This window comes from Notechis scutatus, chromosome 2, assembly GCF_049901735.1.
Source record: "Notechis scutatus isolate UNSWTSFEM ecotype Mainland chromosome 2, rNotScu1.2, whole genome shotgun sequence".
NCBI lineage: Eukaryota > Metazoa > Chordata > Lepidosauria > Squamata > Elapidae > Notechis > Notechis scutatus.
Window position 1 is genome coordinate 188,333,319 of NC_142010.1, and position 22,967 is coordinate 188,356,285.

Below are 22,967 nucleotides of genomic sequence, written 5' to 3' on the forward strand. Positions count from 1 at the left end.
TCCTATCTGGTCTACCTCTCGCCTGACATCAAAGCTTAATCCCCAAATAAGAACTTACTTTTTCCCCTTAAAAAACAACAATGCTTCCCTCCTTTTTTTTTGGTAGGAGAGAATTGTTTTAGCAGCTACAATGAAGTTGATAGCATGGTGGTGTGTACCGAAAGTGGTACACAGAGCCATCTCTGTGGGCACTTGAGCCGTCGCTCCAGCTCAGTTCCACTGCACATGCGCGTGTGGCTCCCACCAGCCAGGTGATTTTCAGGTATCTGCCACACATGCGCAAGGGGGTCGGGGGAGTGCATGCATTGCATTATGGGTGCAGGCATGTGTGCGTGCTCTCGTAAGCGCACACACACACTTTTGGCACGCGACGACAAAAAGGTTAGCCATCATTGCCCTGTGACATGTTTTTGAAGTGGGGAAGACTTTGAGAATTGGAGTGATTACTTTCCTCCACTAAGTCCACCAAGCTTGATACTTTATCTTGATACTTCATTTTAAAATTGCCTCAGCCTAAAAAAAAAAAAACCACAATGAATGATACGTTACATTAATATTAATTAAAGATCAAAATATCTACTTCCAATCAAGTAAATGTTGACAGCTCTTCAAGGAATAAATTAGTCTAGTTAAAAAAAAACTTATTAGAGGAATAGGAATAACATTAATGTAATTGGCTTGGAACCTTTTTGTGTTTTGTAATTAAGATAAGTATAATTAATTGTTTTATGGTTCTCTGAAACGTTCTTAAGCATGTTCACTTTATTATGACTATTTTTTTAATTCCACAAAGGTGTATTTCATAATATTGTAGTAGAGTAGGGTTGTCAAACTTGATTTCATTGAGGGCCGCATCAGCGTTGTGTTTGACCTTGGGGGACTGGGGTGGGTGTGACCAGGGTGGGTGTGGCCAGCCTGATGTTACGTGCCTGTGGTGGCCCGAGCGCTCTGCCAGGGAAAACAGCTCCCGAGCTCCACTTTTGGCTTCAATGGCCTCCTGCAACCCTCTGCCAGCGAAAATGCAGGAGGGTCTCATGTGGCCCTCACGAGATCCATTTTCATTAGCAGAAGCACCATGGGCCAATCCTTCGCTATTTCCAAGGTGGCCCCACGGGCCAGATCTAAGCACCCTGTGAGCCAGATCCAGCCCCCAGGCCTTGAGTTTAACACCCCTGTAGTAGAGCATCTCCTGAAAAATCTTGTTTCAGGATCTAAATCCTGGAGATTATTCTGAGCTTTAAAATATCCTTCATTAACCTGGTACTCTCTGTATTTTGGGGGTTCCATCTTCCAGAAATTCTAACCAGTTTTCTGAATATTGTAATCCTAACAAATTTGAAGATCAGTAGAAAGAACAAGGCCTGAGATAGAGATCTTGCTATAGATAACCGAGTTGCTGTCTGCATAGCTTTGTTCTATTTCTTTTGTATAATCAAAAGTCTTCCATCTTGTTCTTAAAGAAGGAAGGAAGGAAGGAAGGATGGAAGGATGGATGGATGGATGGATGGATGGATGGATGGATAGATAGATAGATGATAGATAGATAGATGATAGATAGATAGATAGATAGATAGATAGATAGATAGATGATAGATGATTGATAGATGATGAAGATAGATAGATAGATAGATAGATAGATAATAGATAGATAGATAGATGATAGATGATAGATAGATGATAATAGATAGATAGATAGATAGATAGATAGATAGATAGATAGATAGATAGATAGATTACGTTATTGGCCAAGTGTGATTGGGCACACAAGGAATTTGTCTTGGTGTAAATACTGTCAGTATACATAAAAGAAAAGATACATTCGTCAAGAGTCGAGAATCATAAGGTACGACAATAATAGTCATAGGGTACAATAAGCAATCAAATGATACTCGGAAACAGTCAGTATACATCATAAGGACATAAGTAATAAAGTTACAGTCATACAGTCAAAAGTGGAAGGGGATGGGTGATAAGGAGTGATGAGAAGGTTAATAGTAACAGTAGTGCAGATGTTGTAAATAGTTGGACAGTGTTGAGGGAATTATTTGTTCTGCAGAGTGATGGCGTTCGGGAAAAAACAGTACTTGTGTCTAGTTGTTCTGGTGTGCAGTGTTCTATAGCGTCATTCTGAGGGAAGGAAGCTCCTTAATGGAGAAAATGACTGTTGTTGAGGGAATTATTGGGCATCATTTATTTCCCCTAAGCCCCTCAATCCCTGAATAACAAGTTGGAGGTACACACAACCGGAGATCCTCTGGGCAACTGCAAAATAGGTTTGAGAATCATGTAAGCTTTATTTGCCGATTTCTGTGGTGTTCTCTTTTACTGACTTTGTTGTACAGGTAGTCCTCGACTTACAACCACAATTGAGCGGAAATTTTCTGATGCTGAATGAGACAGTTGTTAAGTGAGCTTTGCCCCATTTTACAACCTTTCTTGCCACATCTGTAAAGTAAATCACTTCAGTTGTCAACTTAGTAACAAGGTTGTTAAGTAAATCTGGGTTCCCCATTGCCAGAAAGTCGCAAAAGGTGATCACATGACCTCCGGTGCCATTGGAACTTTGAATTGTCACTAAACAAATGGTTGTAAGTCAAGGATTACCTATATTGGTGGCAGAATCTTTCATGCTGCTCCCTAGCTAGGAGGATTCATTTTATAGTGTCCTACAATGTGGTGCTTATTCTGCTTCCTTTAAAAAGTAAGAAGCAATATAATAAAACGTGTAATGCATAACGAAGCAATGTAATGAAGAAAAGTTGAAGAAAAATGAGCCAGCCTAGTTGAGATTATACATAAGACCCTTTAAAGTAAATGATAATAGGGATTTAGGGGAAACTTGGCAACATTTCTGGAAATCTTCAGGTCTGAATGTAGGAAGTGAACTGTGTTGATTGTGTGTGGGTGTGTGTTACTAATAACCAGGGCAATGGAGTAATATATGTGAGTAAACAAATACAATGTGTTCTGAATAGGGGATAAACGGGTAACAATATAATTTAATTTTCTGCTAGTCTCTTGTCTATTTACACTTAGGGAGTGAAGGGATGCTATGCCAACTTCTTAAAAATGTCACTGCTTTTTTAGATTCATGTTGGCTTATGGGTAACAGTTCAAAATGTTCTCAGTATAACACAAATAGAAGCAGGCACACACACACGTGTGTATGCATGTATATATGTATATATCTGGTGTTGTTCAACTTTTTTACTACCGGTTTGGTGGGCGTGGTGTAGCTTGGTGAGTGTGGCTTGGTGGGTGTGGCAGGGGAAGGTTACTGCAAAAATCTATTTCCTCCCCACCCCACTAACCTGCTTTCCAGCTCTGTTCTCCTATGCAGGGCAACAAAAGAAGACCCAGCCAATCAGCTGGGACTCGGGAGGGAGAGAATAGATGGGGGTGGGGCCAGTCAGAGGCGGTATTTGCCGATTCTCCGAACTACTCAAAATTTCTGCTACCAGTTCTCCAGAACTGGTAAGAACCTGCTGAATACCACCTCTGGTCTATATGTATATGTATATATGCTTCTATTTGTACACACACACACACACACACACACACACACACACTTCTATTTCTGTTACATACATACATACATACATACATACATACATACATACATACATACATACATACATATTAAATATAAATATATATAAACTAGGAACAGCATCTACGGCTGTTACAATAAAATGTATGTGATGAACAACCTATAACATCCAGAATGGATGATTAATATGGAAGTCATAATTATATCAATCTTACAATAGCAATCACCAGCAAGAAAACATTCACACACCAAAGGCCCTCTGGAATAATTTGATTTTCAATGCTTCTGAAAGGCTGTCAGACTATATGCAACTCTAGTATCTATAGGGAGGCTGTTTCATAATCCTGGGTCCATAACAGAAGAATATTTAATAATATCTTAGGTTTCAGTCTTTTTAGTGTGGCATCATGTTTTCCAGTATGATTATGTATATTAAAATGCTGAGTGTATAGAGGTTAATATTTTATTTTTCCAATAGCCAAGTTACACTAAGAAATACCTTATTCAGGAATGTCACATTTTGGGCCATTTATTTAGAGAATTGCCAAACCTAATTCTGGATGAAATGTTGAAAAAAGGGAAAAATTCTGCTTTCTCAGTGTATCAATCTCCACTATGTATATCTCCAAGTCAGTGGAATGCAAGACACGCTGTCCTGGTTAGAAAAATAATCTCTAGATTTGTTAGCCTTATTATGGAGTAGCCGTGGTGGCGCAGTGATTAGAATGCAGTATTGCAAGCTGACTCTGCCCATAGCCAGGAGTTTGATTCTGAGTGGCTCAAGGTTGATTCAGCCTTCCATCCTTTGAGGTCGGTAAAATGAGGACCCAGATTGTTGGGGGCAATATGTTGATTCTGTAAACCGCTTAAGAGTGTGCTGAACAGCACAATATAAGTCTAAACGCTATTGCTATGTAGGCCAGACAGGAAACATGTCTAGATGAACTACTTCTGCTTTATTATAATGTTACATTAACAGAATCTTGCAAGTCTGAAATATTTCTTTCCTCCATCCCCTTTACAGCCCAAGAAGTAGGGAGGATTTCTTCCAAGTCTCTTGCCTAAGCCTTGTCCATATTTCTACTGCAAGCTAAGTTGCCTTTTATTTGACCATTTCATTGGCTGGATCTCACTCTGTCTCCCAAGGTCATTCACACATGCTGTTACGGGATTAGAGATACTGCTTACAAAGAACAGGATGAACATTCTTGGAATAATACGAGCTTTGGTTATGTTTATGGCATATCGGCAAGAATGAGTCATAATTGTCCATTCTCTTAACAAGAAATGCAACATGACATAGGTACAACTATGGCTAGTAACCTACTCTGCCCCCCCACACTAAAATGTGAAAGTGTTAGTGGTGGAGGTCAATACTCTAGGCACATATCATGATAATCATATGAAAGATTATTATGTGACACATAAGAGGAATAAATGGTAATGCTTAGGAAATAAGCTAAAGAAAAAACAACCCAGAAGTTATGTTGTATATCTGAAGTTAACAGAAATGGGAAAGATTTAATAATTCTGAATGAAGATGGAGTGGAGTTAATATATGCACAGAACTGAAGGGCTAAGTTTAATTATGAATCAATGAGTAAAAAGTGTGTTAGAAGACATGAGTTGGTATATGCAGATTAATCTGAGGGCATTTTAATATAGAAATCTGCACGTTATTAGTAGATGCATATTCCACTTCATACTTCATCCTGCAGTGGATAGACAATGGCTAAAATGATGATTCCCCTGAATGCTGATAAAGAAGAATGAGAGATACATTTTCAAGAAAAATGTACAACAAAATGTGATCAGGGAAGGGAATGGGATTCTTCTGTTAAATGACATGAATAAAATAAGAGAGTTCATAAAAAGTGATTGAATCATTTAGAAATCCCAAGTGTGAATGAGAATGGTGACTGGTAAATATTTGTGCAAAAAAAGTTACCTTTGTTTTGAATGTATGTTTTAAGATTGGTTTCATTTTATGATAAAATGGAAACAGTGAAGGACGCATGGGGGTGATAGGTGTTGAGTGTAAGAGAGAATTTTTTTTGATAGTATCGAGTGGAACTTTGGAAAATGGACATGGAAGAAAAGTAAAAATAAGAATACATTCTAGGTCAGGGGTGTTAAACTCGTGGCCCATGGGCCACGCACGTCACGCACTGACCTGTGGGCCGCGAGTTTAACATCTCTAACCCCACCTCCAGTTTAGCGAAGGGGGAAAAAGTCATGTCACGTGATGACGTGATGCCCCGAGTTTGATATCCCTATTCTAGGTGAAAAGAGGAATGCTGAAGGAATAGAATTTGTGAATTGTATATAGAAAAAAATATTAAAAAGATAGATCCGTGTCCCAAAGACAATGAATCGAAAGTGGATGTAAGGGGGGGGAGGATGTGGAAGAAAACACACAGTGGAAAGAATTGTGGAGCAAAATCGTGGCGTGGGAAGCTATGTTAACGGGAAGAGTGAAATGGGATACATGGACAATGATGAAATGAGGCTGTGAATGAGAAAATGTATGCAAGAGAATATTTGCGACTAACAAGGAAGATAAGATTGTATTCTAAGTGGTATCATAGAAGATAATGGTAACGAATACAGTCAAAGAGATTGAGGAATGGTGAAGATTAAAAGACAGAAAGAAAATGCAGAATGATTTATATTGTTTTCAAAGTTTGTGAAGAGAGCTATCCAGATGGAATTCATTTAAAAAAAAATTATGCAAAGTAATAAAAGAAAAATAGAGACCAGATGTTATTCTTCTGCAGATCATTGAGAAATGTATGAATGTGAGAAATCAAGTTTATTGTACATTTAATGATGTAGAGGAAGCTTATGATAGACACAGTGCATCGACTTGTACTGTAACATGTTTTATATGAAAATGCACTTGAAAAATGTGAGAAAGATAGGATATGAAGAAAGTAAAGCATGCAAGGGAAAAAGCAAAATGCTTAATGAGTAGTTCAACATTGACCAAAGGAAGAACAAGACAAAAACAAGTGATGTCTACTAGATTATGCATTATATTTAGTCATCGGTGTACCAGGAATGCTTGCAGTGACATTACAGTGGTGTTTTGGTCGGACCAAAAACAGATGCTGATTGAATGTGATTGAATGCAAAGTAAGCTGAAATGGTTTAGTCATACAGAGAGAATGAATGTCACAAATCACAAAACAAGTATATGAAAGAATGAATGGGTCAAATGGAAGAGGAAAAATTGTGCCTAGGTAAGATTCTTAAAATGAAAAAAAAGGAAGGAAGGCATTGTAGGAAGGGACATAGAAATGTGGTGGAAAAAAGAATGGTTGGTAGAGATAAAAAGGTGTAAGTTTATTATCGATATTGCTCACATGAACCAAATTTAGCTCTTTTTCTTATCTTCCATCACTTTAATTTCTTTGACTTACTATGTTTTGCAGCCTTCTTGTCCTTTTCAAATGTTTACTCTAGTGATAGATATGTATTGTATAAACTTCTCTGGTTCCAATCTAAACAGCTTTATGTCCATGTAGATATTGTGTTTAGATACGTTTAAATACTGTCCAGTCCCTGGGACATTCTTAACTTTGTAAATATGATCTCTTTTTATTTTCTTCTAGTTTTAAAAAAATATTATAAACTATTTAGATTAGTGCTTCCCAAACCTGGGTAATAAATGATCCAAAATTGGATAAAAGTGGTTTTTCTTTGGGTAACAACACATGAACCAGTTTAGGTTAATGATCTAACTTAGGATAAACAATCAATGCAAAATGTTATTTGAAGAAAAGAATCTGTAGAATCTTTCTGATTTAACAATTCACAAGGAACATCTTGTGGGAACTGGAGAGGTTATTTGCAAACACCTACATGTGAAAGTAAGATTTTCCAGTCTTACCTTTAAAAACAACCTTTCAGCTGTTTGCTGAACCCTGAAAATCGTTTTGGATAATGAAGGGAAAAAATTAGGAAGCACTATCTTAGAATAGTCAGAAACTGCTAATTTGTAAATAAGTGTATCTTTATAAAAGATACGAAGGGAATAGAGTGCTATAAATAAGCTAAGTGTTATAAATTGTTTCAAAATATTTTTCTCTTTGTAAAACATGTTTTTTTACATTTTCTCCAAAAAGGATGAGTCTAAATTTTATGTAACAAGAAATCTCCATCTCTGTTGTAAAGAAACCTGTCGATTTTTGTTTTGAATGGGTTACTTACATAAACCACTAGAGGGAGCTAATTTACTACCCAGTATCTGCTGGAAACGAATTAATCTTTCACTGTATTTTGGATTTGTTGATTGATTGATTTGATGGTGGTGTTAATAAATTGGCACCACCATTATTTAAGTAAATTATATGACAAGGGGAAAACTCAGTTCTGTTGCTTAAAGTGTCTTTTTTCTCATTTCAAATTCTGATACCATAACATCTTGGGTGAAATCTTTTTTCCCCCTACAAAGGATATCAATACTTTGACAATAACCTGTTTTCTTAATATGCAGTATATAGCCATCTAAAATTTTATTTTTCATGCTTTTTTCATGCAGAGGATTTAGAGGATTGATAAAATTGGATAATTAAGTTTCTTCTTTCTCCCTGTTTTTGTAAATATTAGTATATTAATCTTGAAGCACTGAACAATGCCTTTACTTGGAAATAAACCATAGCTTAGTGCAGCATATGATTGAATCCTTATATGGCATGTTAGTTAACTCTGAACAAACCATAGAGCATAACTAATTAAAGCAGATTTCTGAATGATAAGTTGCTGATAGTAAGATTTACTTCCTACTATCTACTAGAAAATTCTTCACAGTTCACTGTTCTTACCTGCCGAGGGATAGGTAACAAGTGTATTTTCCTTGGGATATGGGATATGTCTTTGCAAGGCTGATTTAGTAATGGTGAATGGCACACTACTGAAGACTGGCAGTCTTCTAGCAATTGTTTGGACTTTGAGTTGCAAATACAAACAAGATATAGTATTTTTCACAAATATAAAAGCTAACATGAAGGCTTGGGTTTGTTTCTCCTCTACACATGCACGCACACACCAGTTCCTTCGGCCTAGCCATCTGCTGGCTATTATTATAAGAGTGGAAAAGTAGAAGTACTGTACATTCTCCAGATAAGCTGTTCAGAGCATCCATTGTTTGGGATGATGCTTCTGTCGCTCATCTGATAGGCTGGGCTTTAATTGAGAGGACGCTCCTCCTCCTCCACGGGACTCCTCCCTAGCGTCCCCAGTTTTTTGCTCAGCCTTCGTGGATATAGGCAGCTTAATTTCCTTTCCCTTGGCCAGAATAGCAAAGGCTTCAAAAGGAGACAACAAAAAGGTTTGCTTTTAAACTCTAAACGAATCCTTTAAGGCTTTTAGTTTCAATGAGTCAAGCAGCTCCCTTTGGCATATAACTCGAGCCGAGGGAGCTCACCTTAGCTTCAGATAATGATTTCTCGCCCCCAGGACGATCGGAGGTGATAACGCTTCAGCCGCATGGCTAACAACTCACATTTCTTAGCCCGTACCATTACCATCTTTTCAAGCCGAGCTGCTACGATCGCCGCCGCCCGCACCCGACGGGAGAAGCTCCATTTTAAAAGGGTCCGAGGTTTCTTTCTCTCCCCTGGGAACACTGTCTGGGGTGGGGGCATCAGCACCCATCTGCCCCACCGCACCTTTTTATTCAAGGGAAAACTGCAGTATCGACTCACCACAAGGCGTGGAAGTGCTGCTGAGCCGATTTAACTCATTACGCGCCTAAAGAGATAATGGCTGGTGCCATTGCAGACTCACTAACCATGTGATAGTGATCTGCATTTTATTTCTGGAACTATGAGAGGCTTTTCTTTCCCCAAGCAGGGGTCTCCTTCCTGGAACCCGGGGGAAATCACCCTAATACATATGTGTATATGCATGCATGCATGTATGTATATAGATATTCAGATATAATTATTCTATTTTGGACCCTTATTCGTTAAGGAGGAAACTGTTGGCTTATACCCTCACAGAATTAAACAGCAGCACCACAGCGAGCAACAAGGCTCGTGTCCGCCTGTGCAGGAAGCTGTCGCAGGCCTACATCTTATTTCAACAATTCCTTCTCTCTAGGCCTATGAGGTGTTCCAAATTTGGCTAATTTGGAAATAATATTAATAACAAAATAATAATAAAAATAATAATAGGAACAAGAATAAGAATTCAATATTCTTACATAAGATTATACAAAACTGGGGAGCATAGTTTTAGGGTTCCCTGGCCATTGCTGGTTCAGGCCCCTGGGCGTGCCAACCGCCCAACATTTCCGCCTCATTAACAGTAAAATTTAATAAGCGGTCACAATGGCAAACGGCAGTAGCTCAAGAGCCATGTCAAATTCTCAAAACAAATTGAAGCATTTTAAGGGTACCTCCTAAGCAGCAGAAAAAGACGCTAACAAGCGCCATAAGGTACTAGAAAAGCACATGAAGAAGTTCATGTGGGAGGATGAAGAAAATTCTCAAACCTCATCTCCTCCGGGCCTACTTTGGCTCCAATCCCCCTCTGCAACCACCCCTGGATCTGTCTGTGTAATCCAGACGCAGCGCAGCTGCACATGATCAGGTAGCCCATCTAGATCAGTTCAAGTGACACGAAGTGCGTCTGTGGCCACATTGCTCCAACAGTGGCCAGATTCTGTCAAGATGATGACTTACCGGAAAAGATCCCCGCAAAGATGAGACTGTGGATGGAATTAGCAATAAGCCAATGTATCTCTGCAGGGATGCAGCATAATGCTCTGGCCAAAAACAGAGCACTCCTTCCGGTCACTAAGCAGGACAGAGCATCCTTACCCTCAGGTATCTCTCCATAGGAGATTCTGTAGTTTCAGATATACTCCCACAAGGTATATAGAAGAAGCAAGGGCTATTGATCTCCTGTTCAAATTCTCAAATTCTAGTTAGATTCGCATCGGCTCACAATAAGAGGTGGTGGTTGATGCTATATCTTGACGACTAAAACAACGCCGGCATCATTTTGTTTATAAGAATTCCATGGCATTATCTGTTGAGAGGCAACTTCCCCTCACAAGGATCTCCGTGAGGGTCCAGGGGACATTTATGCGGACCTCTTTATATCGGGCTTCCTTTTTAAGTTGACAGCCTTCACAGAATATAGCAGCACGGTAACAGTGAGCGCCAAGGCCTGTGTCCGCCTGGGCAGGAAGCTGTTGAGGGCCAGTGACTGCAGGATCACCCAATTGCAATACAGGTCCTGAAAGGTGTTCTCTATTTGACTTCACAATTTGATTTCATATTCAGTCATCTAATTATGAGTTTGATAACAGAACAACAATTTATGTTAGTAGCTGTGCACAGATATAACAAAAATATTATCAATAATATAATATTAATTTATTTATTTTATTTTTATTTATTTATTTATTTATTTTATTTATTTATTTGATTTGCCAATTGTTTACAAGATAATAAGTATAAGTGTATACATAGTTGTGAATACATGAAATGGGTACATATAAGAAAAATAAAAGAAGAATAAGAGAAACAATAGGACAGGGACGGTAGGCACGTTGGTGCGCTTATGCACGCCCCTACAGACCTCTTAGGAAAGGGTGAGGTCAATAGTAGACAGTCTAAGGTTAATGATATCTAAGGTTAATGATATCAATATTATGAATAATAACATAATAATAAATTGAATTTACCAAAAAAAGGGAGGGAGCAAATATCAAGAGGATTCCCTGCCTTTACATCAGGCCTCTGGACCAGTCAACGGTCCATTAATATCACATACACATATAGATATATAGATATAGATATCTCACCACGTGGGCTTTAGGTCAGAATCTTCAAGGGCTACCAAAAATACCCCAGAGGACAATAAACCAACTCAAAGTAGGTCAAAACGTCCTAGAGAGACATCTAAGGCAACAAAGGATGCCAAGAGACGCCAAAATGCGTTGGATAAGCGTATCTTTAAAAAAAATGCATGAGGGAGGTTGAACAGAAGTCTCAGTCCTTCCCCAGCCAGGCTGGTCCCAGTTCCAGAGTGCTCACTTCAGCAGCACATATACTAAAATTGGAATGATACAGAGAAGATTAGCATGGCCCCTGCGCAAGGATGACACACAAATTTATGAAGTGTTCCATATTTCACCTTGCCTCCATCCCTGCATCTCTCAACGCCATCCAGGAGAGCCTCAGAGGGACTGGTTCCACCCAGGCCTTCAGCAGCGCTACTTGCCTGACAGACAGTTGTGGGACCACGCCAGAATTCCTCCTCCCAGAGGATATCCCTGACAAATTGGAGGCCTGGAGGAACATGGCAACTTGAAGAGGCGCAGCCAAGGTACAGTAGAAGTTGATGGCTAGGCGGCCTCCACAATCTGACCTTGATTCTAACTCGATTTAATTACTATGCAGAACGGACCTTCATTACCAGCAGTCCTTCAGAGGAGTATTATATAATCCAGTTACACATTCACATGATGCACAGGATGAGGGAGAACTAGAGACCAGATGGAACAGGTTGAGGAAGGGTCTACTCACGACAGTGACCAAAATCTGTCAGAGGCAGATCCCCTAAAAAAGGGAGGGGCATGTCAGACATTGAAGGCATTAAGCCAGACCACCGACCTTCAGGACTGTTTCACCCTCAGACTTTTTTCAAGTCTGTGTTGTTTAAAAAAAAAAAAAAACACCTACTGCCTGCCTTGATATTCCATTCCTCTCAGCCCAACAATCGTTACTGTAAGGGGGGGTCAGACGATTTAATCTTCTCCCAACCAATAATGTAAGAGGAAGTCATAACTGTCCCACAGAGGTTCTTGGACCTCATCCAGAAACAAGGGGCAGTGGCGTATACCCCTCTTACAGGATATGATAGAAAATTTTTAATTTGGTTTTCTGATTCTGCTAAATTTCTCATCACCACAATAGTAAATAAAACAATAATGGCAATTATCATCCTCCTCTGCAATTCCAACAGAAGCAGAAGAGGCTCTCAAGTTAAAGGATATACAGGGTTGAGTTGTCTCCGTGTAGGGCATGTCGATCTGATGTGGGGGCCATCAGAGTGAAGTCGGCTGCATCCCTTTTTTCTACTAGATCGTCTCTCAGGTAGCTCCGGCATCTGAGGGAGATTATCTCAAATTCCAATATCAGGGCTCACAAGGACGCCACAAAATTCTATTAAATTATCTGCTCGAGCCAGGGCATCTCAGGTTACTCCTCACCTACTGCTATGGCTCAGACATTGGCAAGCAGATAACTAATGGAAGCTTGCTTCCTCCCCAATATAGGGAGATAATTTGGTTGGTGGTGCCCCTGACCTATCTCTGATAGAGACTAGAAGCAGAAAATAAGTTCCTCTCTTTTCATAGACCCCAAAATAGTCCTTCCCAGCTTTTTGGAGGGTTCCTTCGTTCCCTCTACCAGGGACTTTTTCTCTCCAGACTCCAGGGACCGTCTGGATGCATGAATCACCAACAGTCGGATAGTTTCTGATCTGGAGATAGATACTGAAGGGGAGGGCAGAGCAAAAGAATCTCTTGAGGAACATGAAATAGAGGTCTCCGAGGCACAACATAGGCCTCACGACTGTGCCCCTATTGGTGGAAGGCTCAACCTTTCACGGACAGACGGGATGCCTCTGCCTCTGTTTCTTGGGTTAGAGATATCAGAAGATTAGGCCTGGCTATAGAATTTCCATCCTCTCCCTGGAACCTTTGCATTACTTGTCCTCTCTCTGGGGATCCTGTTATGATGGAGCATGATGGAGACAGCTATTGTTCATTTATTGGAGATCCAGGCAACCGACCTGTGGCACCGGATCAGCAGGGGCAATTTTAGTTTTAAAATCACTTAATCGGTCCCTAGTTTATAGGAGGTTAAGATGAGTATACTGAACTCCATACTTCTGAGCTTCAGAAGGGGCGACTTTCTACCCTCCATTGACTTAATGGAGGCCCATCCCCACATTCTAATTAGATCCTCACATAGCAAACCTCTTAGTTTTTGTTATAATACTCAACGTTTTGAATACGTTGCACTGTCCTTTGGGTTGTCATCTGCCCAAGGTTCTTAAAAAGGTTCTGATGGCTCTGGCTGTTCATCTCAGGGGAACACCTGTTAGATGGCAGGGTTATTTAAATGACATTTCATTATTATCTTGTTCATATAAACAGGCAAAGCGGAGGCCTTAGCATTGGTCATCACTAGGAGAGACTTGCAGTTCATTTCTCATCACCCATGCATATGCAAGTTTCTTGCGTGGGGCTACAATTTTACGGTCTCCTGTAGTGCATTGATATCACACGTGGGACCTCAACAAGGTTCTTACCGCACTCAAGAAAACTCCCTTTGAGCCCATGTAGACCATGAGTCTCCATTCCTAACGTACAAGGTGGTTCTCTTGGTTGCCATTACATCGGCCAGTTACATCTTGGATCTAGTAGCCTTGTCAGTTAGACAGGAGCTCTGTTTTTTTCACACAGACAGAGTGATCCTTAGTCCAGATCCATCTTTCACCCATAGATAAATTTGGGTTTCCACAGACCATAGGAACTGATACTCCTGTATGTTTGTCTGAAACCGACATAAAACCTGGCAGGACAATGCCACAATCTAGATGTAAGGCGAGCTTTCTGTATATATTTCAACCGCACGATGTGTGTTAGGAAACGAAGGTTCTCTTCGTTTCTTTTCAACCACTCACCATTGGGTACAAGACCTCTTCCTCAATGACCAGTAAGTGGCTGAGAGCACAATTCCCAGGTCCTATGAGACACAGTCTCATCCTGTACCTAGGGGCATCACTGCTCATTCGACCTAGACAACATGGGCCACAAGCACCAATAGAGGAAATTTACAAGGCGACAACATGGGTCTCACCATCGCCTTTTATTTAGAAACTATTAGAATGATGTCTTCGCCTCTACGGAGGCTGCCTTTGACAGAGTGTTACAAAGGGTCCATAGGGACCAAGAAAAAGGGGAATCCGAACCAGATGGAAGCCCTCCCATAGACATGCCAAGCTTTGGTATGTCCCAAACAATGGATGCTCTGAACAGCTCATCTGGAGAAGGGGCGTTGGTACTTACCTGACACGCCCTTTCTCTGTGAACTGTGAAGAGCATCCATCCCCACCCTTATTCATCTGGTGGGATGCTATTCCAGCCAAGTATTAGAAAGGGTGACGGAGAAGAAATATTTCATCAGTTCGACTTCGCCAAAACTGGGGATGCTAGGGAGGAGTCCCGTGGAGGAGGAGGAACGTCCTCTCAATTAAAGCCCAGCCTATCAGATGAGCAACAGAAGCATCATCCCAAACAATGGATGCTCTTCACAGCTGACAGAGAAAGGGTGTGTCAGGTTAGTACCAACGCCCCTTTTCATTCCTCACTGAATTATTACTAAATCACTTTGTAGGGATTTTTCTTGATGTTTTCTTGGTTGCTTGTGGAATCGTGACTTTTTATGCACAGAGGAAATTAATTTGCATGAATAGAAACTCTTCAATGGTGTACCATTCATACATTCAGTAACATGCAATGGGTCTGGTGCCACCGCTATCATTATCCTGTTGGCTGTGGAATTCAGGGATTTGAAGTTCACACACCTGGAAATTGCCAAAGTTCCATCCTGTGTAATTGCAAGATTACAGTTGGATAGAGCTGTGGTGGCACAGTGGTTAGAATGCAGTAGTGCAGGCTAATTCTGCCGACTGCCGGCAGTTCGAGTCTTACCGGCTCAAGCTTGACTCAGCCTTCCATCCTTAGGAGGTTGGTAAAAATGAGGACCCAGATTGTTGGGGACAATATTCTGACTCTGTAAACTGCTTAGGACTGTAAAGCATTGTGAAGTGGTATATAAGTCTATATGTGCTATTGCTAAGATGGACAGTTCTACTTAGAGCTTTATTATAGCATTCTGTTAGAAAAAAATCCTCAGAGCAGCAGTGCAGAGAATGTATCCATGCAATGGAGATCAGCAAATGAACGTGATAAAAGCGAAGTCAAAGCTTTGTTACTTAGGGGAAGGCCTGGAAAAAGAGACCACTACAACCTAAATAGCTGTCTGTAATGGTGACCATTCCTGAGTTACAGTGAAGATTTAGTTGTTTCTTCTTGCTCAGGCTTGTCTTGAGAAGGTTGACACAGCACCTCTAGAGTGTTTTCTAGAGCAGATTTTGAAGGCTGATGCCTTCTCAAGGGATTTCAGCACCATCTTACTATATACTAGACTATAAAGGAATCTTTGGCATCAACATGATTGTGATTATTATTTTTTTACGCTGCTCAACTCCCAACAACTCAGTATAGGTTATTGGGAGTTGTACAATAAGTCACATAGTGTATGGTGGTTTGTGTTTTGTGGCAAGTTAACCGCAGTTGGTTACAACATGATACGTCTATCCCATTTTGCACTGGAAATGGCCTTGGGACATACACAGAAGTCCCCGTTACTAAGTAGAATGGTTTGGCTGCTCAACCCCAACAAATAGAATTAAGACACCATTTAACTTTGTGGTTTCATTTTACTAGTCCAGTTTGATAAAATAAGTAGTCCGTTGAGAGTTGATTGGAAAGCACATTTGTTTTCTTTATAGCTAAAGTCGTCCACTTAGCATTCTGATCTGCATATACTAGATATAGATGGCAATAATAATTAATTTTCTATGGATAATTCCTGCGGCTTGAGCATGGCACGGCTGATTCTACTCTAGAAGATAAACAGGTTCAATCGTTTCATTTTTCATAAGAGAATAAAGTTGTCCTGCTTGATGAGCAGAGAGATTATGTCAAGGTGGCATCTCTTAAGAATCCAAACTCTTAATTTTCTGGGGTCATGAAAAATATTTAAAAGAAATGATTCCCTTTTAAGTATTAAAGCATCTTCTTCTACCAGGTATGCACTGCAAATTGGGCTGGATCAGTAAGTGTGACCATAAATAACATGCTTGCAGAAAAACCTTTGAAGCAGTCACTAAGCATTCCATAGGATGCAGTTGCTTTAAAGCTGCAAAATAGAAATGAAGCTTCACTAAGCATTCCATAGAATGCAGTTGCTTTAAAGCTGCAAAATAGAAATGAAGCTTTAGTTCTTCTGCCATAGTTTATGAAGAAACTTTATGAAGCATTTCTTCCAAATGCTTGGCTTGACCGCTTTTTCTTTTACCTTCCTGCTTTTCACTGTGTTATAGCTGAAGACTTGGAGCAAGAAGGGATATAGTGCAATTGATAATATCCCTATTTGATGTGCACTGTTAGTTTTGTTTGTGATATGTGTTTTTCCCTCCCACATGATGTTCTTTCTCATTAAACCGATTCAGGCTTTGTTCTGGTTTTTAACTGTATGCCACATAAAAGTGCCTTTGAGTTACTAGGCCAGAGTTAAAACTCACAATTATAAACTTCACTAGTTTTGATTTTTTCAGTTTCAGAAAAAAATAAGATTTTATTAGAGATAAAAAAAGAGCTATACAAAGCACCTTCAAATTTTGACTCCATGTCCTTTTCCATTTTTAGTGATGATCTGAAATAAAAAATATTATCAAGACTGTCAGAGATTTCAAGTGTTTCAACAACATGAACAAAGTATTAAGTTGGTTCTGTTAACAAACAGGATTTTTTTGGTTATTCATCAGTTTCTTCAAAACTTAACATCTGTTAAATAGTTCCAATCGTGGCTGTGCATTTCAAATTGAAAGAGATCAGGGAATGTAAGTATATGTGCACATACACATCCCCCAAACAAGACCAATACAAACAAAAAATGCATATTACAGCTTTTTCCGATGCAAAACCCCAATGTTATATTGATGTAAACACTGGGCATTTACCAAAAGCAATGGGCAATATAATGGTAGAATCTCAAAGATGCTATGTGATGTCTTATATGCCTTTTATCTTTTCCTTTAATGAAGCTGTTTTATTCAGTGGAGGTTTTTGATAACAGAACCAACTTTTGTTCTTTCAGTATAAACTCCTTGAATGTGCCTTTTCTTCTCTCTCAAAATCCCATTGAATAATCCTAATAGATTTAAATGGATGAAAGTCCAAATAACACTTAACATTTCATATTTGTTATTGGAGTTTCATTGAGTTCCATTGGCGGAGATTCAGCAGGTACAGGCTAATGTAAAAACTTACAAGTATAGCATGAATGGTGCTTAGATGTAAGAGTAGATTCGTTTCCTGACTTTGCTTTTACTAAAGATGTAGCAGTGACTTAACAGGCAAACACATAGACTAACTTGAAATGTAACTAGCTCATTAGGGACACCTTGGATTGCTGGCGATTCCACGTGGAAAGTAATGGTCTAATTTGACTTTGGTCTCTTAATTGCATAGGCCTCACTCCATTCAGGTGCCGCTTCTCTCAAAGATGTCTATTATGTTCATAATTTTTTTTCAAAATGCAGAGAATAAGGAGGACCAAATTAAAAATGAAATATGGTGGCATGGTCTTTATTTGCTTCACGAGATTTTCGACATGATTCTATGGAAGGTCTTAAAATTGAATTATGTTTGGAATTAAAATGGAAAAGAAGGAGCATCAGCCTATTTGCTAGCTTTTTTTCAACTGGAATACAGCAGAGAAGACTAAGAAGTGAAGGTAACATTGCTTGTGCAATCCTGTAGAAATTAGGTATTTTATGTGTTCTAATCTGGCCTTGGAAATCTGGAATTTACTAAAGGCAAGTCTTTTCTTAATACAATCAGGATAGCATTGTACAATAGATCAGGTGGGCTGTGAAGAGCTATCAGTAGTTGTATGACCTTCCATTTAATAGGGAAATAGACTCATCTTGAGCATTCCCCACGTAGTCCAGGGAAGTAAATTCTTATTTTCCTACCAATTGGTTGCCTCTGTCTTGGAGACAGTTAACTGCTCTTACTTGTTTATCACATTCCTGCCTGATGCAATCAAAGAGGCTGGGATTATGGTAATTAAGAGCAACCAGACAAGGCACTCAGAATTAAAACATGCCCATGTTTAAAGTACAATAGAGGCTAAACATAAAAGGCATACATGGGTGCCTTGTCCTTCACAGTGAGCTCTCAGAAAATAACTCTTGTTTTCCCAACATTTCTAGAAGGCTAAAGCTGAGGAGAGCAACCTGGATTTTAAAAGAGCTGGCATGCACCTTAGGTATTTTGAAACTCCTGGCTTGAGGAGAAATGGTGGTCCAATGAACACTTATTAAATACCTTAAAATTAAAAAAACCAAACATTTATTAAATAAAGATGCCTGCCTTGAGCAGGGTGTGGACTAAAAGTGCTTCCAACCCTATGATTCTAAGTTAACCCTGTTTCTCTTGTTGTCTTTGGGACTGAAGCCTCTTTATACCAGTAGAATTTTTTGCTCCCCTTCACATCAGTGTGCGTTCGTCTTTCATCCTCTTCCTTCTTTAAATTCTTAGCCATTTATATTGCGATCTTGCCTTTTTTTTTTTTACTTGTTCTGTGGTATTTTTCCCTTCTGGAAAAAATCTTTGCTTCCATGAATCTCATATGTTGTCCAGTCATTTTGTTATCCGTATGAGGCTGTTTGAAGAAATTGGACCTGGCATGAAAAATCAGAAATTACAGTGAAGAGAAGAACAACTGGCAAGGTCAGGCTTCTTAATGATGAGGTTACTGGAACAGGACTTTTGAGGCATCCAAATCAGCTGTGATGGCTCAGCTTTTTCTCGGTTAGAATAGTTGAAGGATGTTGTTGCTGAACTCCCCAACGCTTATTTTGCATTCCCACCCCCCTATAGGTATTCATTCCATTTTATGAAAGAATCTGTTTTAAACATTTTTTTTTTCCTAGAGAAATTATCACCAGCGAAGCTTGATGTTCTGCTTAATTGGCTTCACAAGTGTTGTGTGAATGTAGGCTTTCAGTGTATGCTAATCTCATCAGTTAACTTCCTTCCAACTCTGTTTTAAAAGAGTTAGGAGATCAGCTCTTAATTAGTCCATCCTCAGATTAGTCATGCCGGCCACAAGACCACGGAGCGTCTTTGGACAGCGCTGGCTCTTCGGCTTTGTAACAGAGATGAGCACCAGCCCCTAGAGCCGGAAACGACTAGAACCAGTGGTGGGATTCAAAAACTTTTACTACTGGTTCTGTGGGCGTGGCTTGGTGGGCATGGCCATGTGACTGGGTGGGTGTGGCTTTTTTTTGCATCCCCCACCCATTTTGGGGAGCTTGCTCCCTAAGGCTCCTCTGGGGCTCTGTAAGAAAAGGAACAGAGCAAGGGGAGCATGGGAGGGCACACAGCACCCCTGCAAGCTCCATTTTGGAAGCTTCCTAGCCTCAGAGGAGCCTTGGGGGCGTTTTTGCTTCCCTAAGGCTCCTCTGGGGCTCTGGAAGAAAAGGAACAGAGCATGGGAGGGGCACACAGCACCCCTGCAAGCTCCATTTTGGAAGCTTCCTAGCCTCAGAGGAGCCTTGGGGGCGTTTTTGCTCCCCTGAGCTCCTCCTCCATTTTTGCCTTCCTGGGCTCCTCAGCAAAGGGAATCCCGGCACAGCTGATCATATCTACAGCTGATTGTTGGGAGGGAAAAAAAGAAAGAAATACCTTAGGCAAATGTCAGCCAGGCGGGCGGGGTGAGCAAGCATCGGGCAGGAGGGCAACTGGGTGGTGGGGCGTTGCCAGCCAGAACTTGCTACCGGTTTGGCGACCCACACCAAATTCTTGCTACCAGTACGCCCGATCTGGTGTGAACTGGCTAAATACCACCACTGACTAGCACGCATGTGCAAGGGGAATCTTTATCTTCATCTATCCTCATATTGATGGGCCAATGGCATAATGTAATGTATAGAATTGTCTCTTTCTTTCAAAAGGTTCTCCTCTGAAAATAATGGCCATGCTACATCCTCTGATTGAAGGATGGCAGTGATTGATCTTCCCCAAAGATTTACTAAGAAATTTTTTTGCCATAAGTTGCAAAGTCCAAGAATTAAAAATCATAACCGTTCTCTTACATTATTCTATTGCATACTAATTTCTGTGCTTCCTTCACTGGACTCATCAACCCTTGTATGGCAGCTAGGGGTAAACAAGGCAAAGTAACCTTTCCTACTTTTCATGAAGTACCTTATGCCTCCAGCATAAGAAGTTGGATTTTTATAATGCATCTAGTTCCTTCTGCTTTTGGGATGGGAAAATAAAACACAATGACAGAAGAATTACAATCACATATATTCTAGGTCTATGTTATTTCAGTTAAAAAAGGATTGAGATAACAGAACTTGAACAAACTTTGATGATCACTTCTCTAATAGAGTAGCTAGCCTTGGTAAATCATAATTCAGTTCAAGATAACTTCATATGTTTGCATGTTAAGATCTTAGTGCAGGGGTCCCCAAACTTGGTAACTTTAGGACTTGTGGACTTCAACTCCCAGAATTTTCCAGGCAACTGAGGTTGGAGACCTCTGGCTTAGAGCAATGGGATATGATTTGGATCTTAAGTCTTGGGGGTCCGTGACCGCATAAGTTATTTAAAAGGGTATCTGTAGTGAAGAAAAGATGGAGAACCACTCATCTAGAGCAATAGTTCTCAAAACATTTTGGTTTCAATATGTATCTGTTGATACATCAAATTGTACCTATCAATATTTACTGTACTAAAAATTAAAACTGAGAAATGTTTTTTTTTTTTAAATTGACTATGGATACCCTGAAATGATCTTGGGTCCCCAGAGCATATTTTAAGAACCGCTGAACTACAGAACAATATAGTATATTACTAATTTCTCATTGTCTGTTTGCAATGGTGGTGTGTCTTAAATTTTTCATTGCTAACTTGGACACATTTGAACCAAGATTAAAAAAAAAATGAAAAGCTATAGTAGCATAAAATGGAAGGAAATACTGTAATGCTGCCAATAGTTTTCCAATACTTGGCTGCTAATTTTTCTTCTCTCTTAAATGAATATTGAATGACAGATTAAGTGATTTTAATTATAGGAAGGCAGGGAAGAAGCTATTTAAAAAAGAAATTCTGGGTGATCCTTAAAATCCTTCATGCCTTAATACCAAGCCTTTTGTCACTTGATGTAAATTCAGTAAACATATATTTTTCTTTTGAAGTATTTAAAATAGCATTCCAAACAATTCCCAGGTATAAGTGTTCCAGCAAGAACAGAGAACACTTAAATATCAACTTTCCTTAAATAGCTTCATGTTCATCCCAAGTCACCAGAATAGTCACAGATTTAAAGGCACAGTCCTATTTTCCCCACCAACTGTTAAGTTGTAAATTAGTATTTCATGGTCTTTATAGTGGTAAAAATAGTTTATAACAATTGGTGTTACTTTATCAAATATGTACATTTTTTCCTACATTTCTTTCAAATTTAGTAAATACCTTACCTATAGTCAAAGAGAGATAAAGATGTTCTTGGCTATTCACAACTTCAAATAATTCAATTTATTTAAACATTTATGTGGCTACCTCTCTTCTACACAGTGAAGAGCCCATTTGCAAACAGCAGCATAAAAGAACTCAATAATCAATATAAATATAATCCAGAAAGAGCGGGGCACCATATAACAAAGCTGCAAATCAGACACACTTATATTGGGTTTAATATAAGGCCTGGTGAGAAAGGTCTTAACAGCCTATTTCCTTGAAATGGGCTTAGAATTCAAACCATATTTTTTAAAAAGTGATATTACTCATTTGAAACAATCATTGACTAAACAGTCATGCATATCATACACAACTTGAGTTGTGCAACCAGAGACCCTCAGAAAGTTGGTACTAAGTTATATTTGTAATGAGACAAAAAGAAAATTATTAAATATATGGGAAACATTGATATAGACTGTATTTAATGCAAGTTGGCTCACTTTTAAATTATATCAGGTTTAATTTTGCACTGGCCACCCATTCATATACACATGCTACTCTTAAATATAAGGAAGCTTAGATAGCTAGTAAAGTTACTAATGAAAATACAGTTCCAACTGCATATTTTTCTTGATTTTTTCTTATAAGTAGTAACACAAAGATTATGAACAGTGGCAAAGCATCAGAAGATTACAAGGAGAAAATAAAGTGCAGCCATCTAACTGCCCCTTTCCAAATATAATTTCATGTAGGAGAAGGAGAGGCAGAACTTAGAGGTGGAGTCAAAAGAGGAATCAGTCTGGAACTGTTATGCTTCCACAAGCGGTCTAAGTCCAACCCCTCTTGAATTCCACTAACTCTTATCTAGTACCAATTTAGTGCTGACCATTAGTTGACTAGATTTTCTTGTACAGGCATGAGCAATAAATCAGCTTAATTGAAACTTAATATGTTATCCTGGTTCATTATACCTGACATTTCATGAACATGAAGGCATGATGATTGTACAATGAAAAACTTTATTTCAGTAAATAAATGTTCATTTTGTAAGACAGGATCATTCCT

At 39.4% G+C, this 22,967-nt stretch overlaps 1 protein-coding gene and 1 non-coding gene across 8 annotated transcripts in view; both read left to right on the forward strand.

Annotated features, from left to right (window-relative positions):
• The window catches only part of ELAVL2 (ELAV like RNA binding protein 2), a 158,442-nt gene that overhangs the window by 81,086 nt on the left and 54,389 nt on the right, over positions 1-22,967 (forward strand). The gene's annotated exons all lie outside the window — the stretch shown is intronic.
• Positions 11,594-11,700, forward strand: LOC113429146 (U6 spliceosomal RNA). The gene has a single exon (XR_003371263.2). It is a non-coding gene; the product is annotated as a U6 spliceosomal RNA (small nuclear RNA).